Here is a 6958-nt window from a genome sequence, read left to right as displayed (position 1 = left end):
CAGGGACATGGATGAAGCTAGAAATTATCATTCTAAGCAAACTATCACAAGGAAAGGAAAGCAAACACCTCATGTTCTCACTCATAGGTGGGAGCTGAACAACAAGAACACATGGGCATAGGGCAGGGAATATCACACACAAGGTTGGGGGTTGGGGGACAGATAGCATTAGGAGAAATACCTAATGTAAATCACAAGTTGATGAGTGCAGCAAACAAACATGGCACATGTATACCTATGTAACAAACCTGCACGTTGTGCACATGTACCTTAGAACTTAGAGTATAATAAAAAAATTAAACTTTGTTAAAAGGTAGATCTCATTTTGTTTTTTAACACAATAAAAAAGTAAGTGCTTAATTCAAAGTCAAGGTGATAAATTTTCTCAGTCTTTTTGACACAACAAGTCCACATTGACCTCTCCCTCACAGAATTTATTTACCATCCCTCTAATTCTGCATAATAGGCATGTAGTCTATGTTGTATTGTAGCCCATGTACTGGAAGAACGTTTAAATTCAGCCAAACATTGGCATAATAATCAATGATTACTAATCAGTTCCCTAAAAAATAAAATTCAAGCTTCTCAAAGTCTGCCACCAATTCCTCTGTCTTTACATCTCAATCCTCTTCATCAAGAATATTCTGCTTCAGCCAAAATTCAGCATCAAACTCCCTACCACATATATCATATCCTTTTCTAATTACTCAGACCATTCTGTTTGCATCTTTAAGAGCAGAGATGGTGCCCACAGAGCCAGGTTTTGGAAAAAGACAAACCTGGCCCTGGCTCCCATCTTGAATTACTTACTTACTATTTGTCTTTGGACAATCTTTCTTCAACTTTTCTGATCATCAAATTTCTCCACTTTCAGATCAAAGATACTGATTTCTTCTTTGTCTTAAATAAAACTACTCATTTTAAGAACAATGAGCAGTGCCTCAACTATAGGAAGAACTCCATGAGTCTTAACTTCATTTCATTTTCAATTTGACTTGCCAATGACATGAATGTCTGTTGAATGGTATGGACTCTTGCACTTCAAAGTCCAGATGACGAGAAATTTTCTCACAGTCTTTTTGATGGAGCGATTCCACGGCAATCTCTCTTTTATAGAACTTATTTACCATGATGATTAATATTGAGTGTCAGCTTGATTGTACTGAAGGGTGCAAAGTATTGTTCCTAAGTAAATCCGTTAAGGTGTTGCTGAAGATTAACATATGAGTCAGTGGACTGAGAGAGGCAGACCCATTCTCAGTCTGGGTGAGCACTATCTAATCAGCTCCCAGTGCAGCTAGGATAAATGCAGGCAGAGGAATGTGGAAAGACTAGACCGGCTGAGTCTTCCGGCCTCCATCTTTCTCCCATGCTGGATACTTCCTGCCCTCAAACATTAGACTCCAAGTTCTTCAGCTTTAAGACTCGTCATCTGCCAGGAGCTCTCTGGCCTTCAGCCACAGACTGAAGGCTGAACTATCGGCTTCCCTACTTTTGAGGTTTTGGGACTGGGACTGGCTTCCTGGCTCCTCAGCTTACAGACGGCCAATTCTTGTCATCGTGTGAGTCAATTCTCCTAATAAACTCTTCATGTATTCATCTATCCTATTAGTTCTGTCCTTTTAGAAAACCCTAATACACTTATCATCTCCCTAATACAGCATCATAGGCATGTAGCCCATGTTATACTGTGTATGACTTTTTTGGTATGTCCTACTACAGAGTATACACTCCTTGCAAGTGATTATTATTCATCCTCTTGGTATCTCTATTATTTTGCACAAATAATTTAAATATTTTTTACAAAATGTGTTTGGTTGTAGAGACAGATCTCATAGTTCTAAATACAGACATACCTCATTTTATGACACTTTGTTCCATTACACTTCACAGATACTCTGTTTTTTATAAAGTGAAGATCTGTGGCAAAGCTGCTTCTACCAAGTCTATTGGTACCATTTTTCTAACAGCATATTCTCACTTCGTGTCTGCATGTCACATTTTGGTAATTCTCACATTTCAAACTTTATCATTATTATTATCATTGTTATTATTATTATATCTTTCATAGAGATGTGTAGTCAGTGATCTTTGATTTTCCTATTGTAATTTTGGGGGGACACCATGAAAGGTGCCTGCAGCAACCTTAATTGATGCATGCTGTGTGTTTTCTGACTGCTCCTTGAACCAGCCATTTCCCAGTCTATCTCTTTGTTCTCAGGCTTCCCTATTTCCTGAGACACAACAATATTAAAATTAGGCCAATTAATAATCCTACAATGGCAGAGAAAGTGAAAAAGAGTTGCATGTCTCTCACTTTAAATCAGAAGCTAGAAGGACATGTCAAAGTTGAGATAAGCCAAAAGCTAGACCCCTTGCTTTTGTCTTTGCTATTGTAAATAGTGCTGCAAGGAACATATGCATGCATGTGTCTTTATGGTGGAATAATTTATATTCCTCTGGGTATATACTCAATAATGGAACTGCTAGGTAGAATAGTATTTCTGTTTCGAGTTCTTTGAGGAATTACCACACTGCTTTCTACAATGGTTGAACTAATTTACATTCTGACGAGCAGTGTGTAAGCATATTATACACATATACATAAGTGTATAATTTACATTCTGACAAGCAGTGTACGACCTTTTCTTTGTAAGGTTAACACTGTCTGTTACTTTTTGACTTTGTAGTGTAGCCTTTCTTACTGGTGTGAGATAGTATATCATGGTGGTTTTGATTCACATTTCTCTAACATCTATGATGTTCAGCATTTTTTTATGTGCTTGTTGGTCACATGTATGTCTTTTTTGGGGGAGTGTCTGTTCAAGTCCTTTGCCCACTATTTAATGGAGTTGTTTTTGTTTTGCTTGTAAATTTGTTTCTTTATAAATTCTGGCTATTGAACCTTCATCAGATTGCAATATTTGCAATTTGCAAATATGTCCCCCATTCTATAGGTGTCTGTTTATTCTGTGGACAGTTTGGGTTGCTGTGAAACAGCTCTTAAGCTTAATTAGATCCCATTTGTCAATTTTTTTTTTTGTTGTTGTTGTTGTTTCAATTGCTTTTGGAGTCTTTGTCATGAAATCTTTACCAAGCCTTGTGTCCAGAATGGTATTTCCTAGGTTATATTTCAGGATTTTTATATTTATACGTTTTACATTTAAGTTTGTAATCTATCTTGAATTGATTTTTGTAAGGAAGGGGTTCAGGATTAATCTTCCATATGGGTAGCCAGTTATCCCAGCACCACTTATTGACTTATTGAATAGGGAATTATTTATTTCTCCATTGCTTGTTTTTTGTTTGTTTGTTTGTTTTTTCTCTGAGACGGAGTCTTGCTCTGTCACCCACGCTGGAATGCAGTGGTGCGATATCTGCAACCTCCACCTCCCAGGTACAAGCGATTCTCCTGCTTCAGCGTCCCGAGTAGCTGGGACCACAGGCACGCATCACTACACCCAGCTAATTTTTTGTATTTTTAGTAGAGATGGGGTTTCTTGTTAGCCAGGATGGTCTCAGTCTCCTGATCTCGTGATCCACCTGCCTCTGCCTCCCAAAGTGCTGGGATTACATGTGTAAACCACTGTGCCCGGCCCCCCATTGCTTGTTTTTGTCAGCTTTGTCAAAGATCAGATGGTTGTAGGTGTGCAACATTATTTCTCCACTCTATTGTGTTCCATTGGTGCATGTGTTTGTTTTGGTACCAATATCATGCTGTTTGGGTTACTGTAGCTTTGTAGTAGGGGTTGAAGTTGTGTAACGGGTTGCCTCCAGGTTTGTTCTTTTTTCTCAGCAGTGTCTTGGCTATTCAAGCTCTTTTTTTGGTTCCATATGAATTTGAAAACAGTTTTTCTAGTTCTACGAAAAACATAATTGGTAGTTTGATAGGAATAGCATTTTATGTTTAAATTTTTGGGCAGTATGGCCATGTTAGCAACATTTATTCTTCCTATCCATGATCATGGAATGTTTTTCCATTTGTGTGATCATCTCTAATTTCTTTGAGCAGTGTTTTGTAATTCTCCTTGTAGAGAATTTTTACCTTCCTGGTTAGCTGTACTCCTAGGTATTTTGTTCTTTCTGTGGCAATTGTGAATGGGATTGCATTCCTGATTTGTCCCTCAGCTTAGATGTTGTTTGTGAATAGTAATTCTCCTAATTCTTGTACGTTGATTTTGTATCCAGAAACTTTGCTGAAGTTGCTTCTTAGATCACAGAGCTTTTGGGCAGAGACTATGGGGTTTTCTAGATATAGAATCATACTGTCTGCAAACAGGGATAGCTTGACTTGCTCTCTTCCTATTTGGATGCCTTTTATTTCTTTCTCTTGACTGATTGCTCTGGCCAGGACTTCCAATACTATACTGAATAGGAGTGCTGAGAGATGACATCCTTGTTTTGTGCCTGTTTTCAAGGGGAATTCTTGCAGCTTTTGCCTGTTCTGTCACTGGTGGCTTTTATTATTTTGATGTGTGTTCCTTCATTCCCTAGTTTTTGTTTGTTTGTTTGTTTGTTTGAGACGAAGTCTGCCTCCGTCACCCAGGCTGGAGTGCAGTGGAGCCATCTCAGTTCACTGCAAGCTCCACCTGCTGGGGTCACACCATTCTCCTGCCTCATCCTCCCGAACAGCTGGAACCACAGGTGCCTGCCACCACACAGGGCTAATTTTTTTTTTATTATTATTACTTTTAGTAGAGACAGGTTTTCACCACGTTAGTCAGGATAGTCTCGATCTCCTGACCTCGTGATCCATCTGCCTCAGCCTCCCAAAGTGCTAGGATTACAGGTGTGAGCCACCATGCCTGGCCCATTCCCTAGTTTTTAACGTGAAGGAATGTCAAATTTTATCAAAAGCCTTTTCTGCATCTGTCGAGATGCTCATGTGTTTTTTGGTTTTAGTTATGTTTATATGATGAATCACACTTATTGATTTGTGTATGTTGTGCCTCAACCTTACATCCTAGGGATAGTGCCTAATAGAGTGTGGTAGATTCATTTTTTGACGTGCTGCTGGATTTGGTTTGCTAGCATTTTGTGGAGGATTTTTGTAGCTATGTTTCTCAAGGATATTTGTCTTAAGTTTTGTTGTTGTTGTTGTTGTGTCTGCCAGGTTTTTATATCAGGATGATGCTGGCCCCCTAGAAGGAGCTGAGGAGGGAGGAGTTCCTCCTTCTCAGACTTTTGGAATAATTTCAGTAGGAATGATACGATCTCTTCTTAAATCTGGTAGAATTGAACTGTGAATATGTCTAATCCTGGACTTTTTTATTGGTGGTGGTAGGCTTTTTGTTACTGATTCAGTTTTGGAACTCTTTATTGGGCTGTTTTTGGATTCAGTTTTTTCCTGGTTCAATCTTAGGAGGTTGTATGTGTCCAGGAATTTACCCATTTCTTATAGGGTTTGTAGTCTGTGTGGATAGAGCTTTACATAGTAGTTTCTGGTGGTTTTTGTATTTCTGTGAAGTCAGTGGTCACATCTCCTTTATCATTTCTAATTGTGTTTATTTGGATCTTCTCTGCTTTTCACCTTATTAGTCCAGCCAGAAGTCTATCTCTCTTATTCGTTTTTCTAAAGAACCAACTCCCGGATTTGTTGATCTTTTGTATGGTTTTTGTATCTGAATTTCCTTCAGTTCAGCTCTGATATTGGTTATTTCTTGTCTTTCAATAGATTGAAGTTGATTTGCTCTGGCTACTCTAGTTTTTCTAGTTGTGATGTTAGGTTATTCATTTGAGATCGAACATTTTGATGTGGGTGTTTAGTGCTATAAGCTTCACTCCTAACACTGTGTTAGGTGTGTCCCAGAGATTTTGGTATGTTATATCTTTATTCTTATCACTTTTGAAGATTTCTTGATTTCTGCCTTAATTTCATTGCTTACTGAAAAGTCATTCAGGAGCAGGTTGTTTAATTTTTGTATAATTGTATGATTTTGAATGACTTTCTAGTATTGATTTATATTTTTATTGTACTGTGTTCCCAGAGTGTGGTTAGTTTCAGTTTTTATGAAATTGCCAAGGATTGTTTTATGTGTGGTCGATTTTGGAGTGTGTACTATGTGGTGATGAGAAGAATGTACATTCCATTGTTTAGGGGTGGAGCATTCTGTAGATGTCTATTAGCTCCATTTGATCAAGTATAGCATTCAGGTCCTGAATACCTTTGTTAATTTTCTCCCTCAATGATCTGTCTAATACTGTCAGTGGGACATTGAAGTCTCCCACTATTATTGTGTAAGATTCCAAGTCTCTTTGAAAGTCTCTAAGAACTTGCTTTATAAATTTGGGTGCTCCTGTGTTGGGTGCATGTATATTTGGACTGTAAGAAACTAGGGGTGAGTGGAATTACCCTCCCTGTCACCTTGGTGCAGAAGTAGGCCCACTGGACTGGAAGCTCTAGCAGGCATGACTCACTTGGCTACCAGTGAGGAAGGTAGGTGGGGTCACTTGCTCTGCCTTCCGGGTGGGAAAACAAGAAGATGCTTCCTCTAGATGAGTTTACACAGAAGTGGGCCGCTGAATCAGAAACCTTAACAGGCCATTGTTCAGCTAGCTAGCAGTGGTGGAGATGAGTGGGGTCACCTGATCTGTTGTCCTGTTGTTTCCCAAGACAACAAGTGACTGTGCCCTCCAGTTGAGTTCCCACAGAAGCTGGACCACTGGACCACAAGCTCTTGCAAGCATTGCCTATCAACTATCATTGGTGGGAGTGGGTGGAGTTGCCTGCCCTGCTGTCTGGGTGCCCTCGGGGACATCAGGAGGTTGTACCCTCTGACTAAGCTCACACAGAAGTGGAGCCACTGGACAGGAAGCTCTAGCAGACCTTATCCACAAAGTTATCAGGGACAGGGGTAGATGAGGTCACAGGCCCCACCATCTGGGTGTTTTCCAGGACAATAGGAGGCTGTGCCCTCTGACCGAGTTCACACAGAAGCAGGGCTGCTGGGCAAGAAGC

The sequence above is a fragment of the Rhinopithecus roxellana genome, chromosome 2 (assembly GCF_007565055.1).
Source record: "Rhinopithecus roxellana isolate Shanxi Qingling chromosome 2, ASM756505v1, whole genome shotgun sequence".
Classification (NCBI taxonomy): Eukaryota; Metazoa; Chordata; class Mammalia; order Primates; family Cercopithecidae; genus Rhinopithecus; species Rhinopithecus roxellana.
This window is presented reverse-complemented; position numbering follows the sequence as displayed.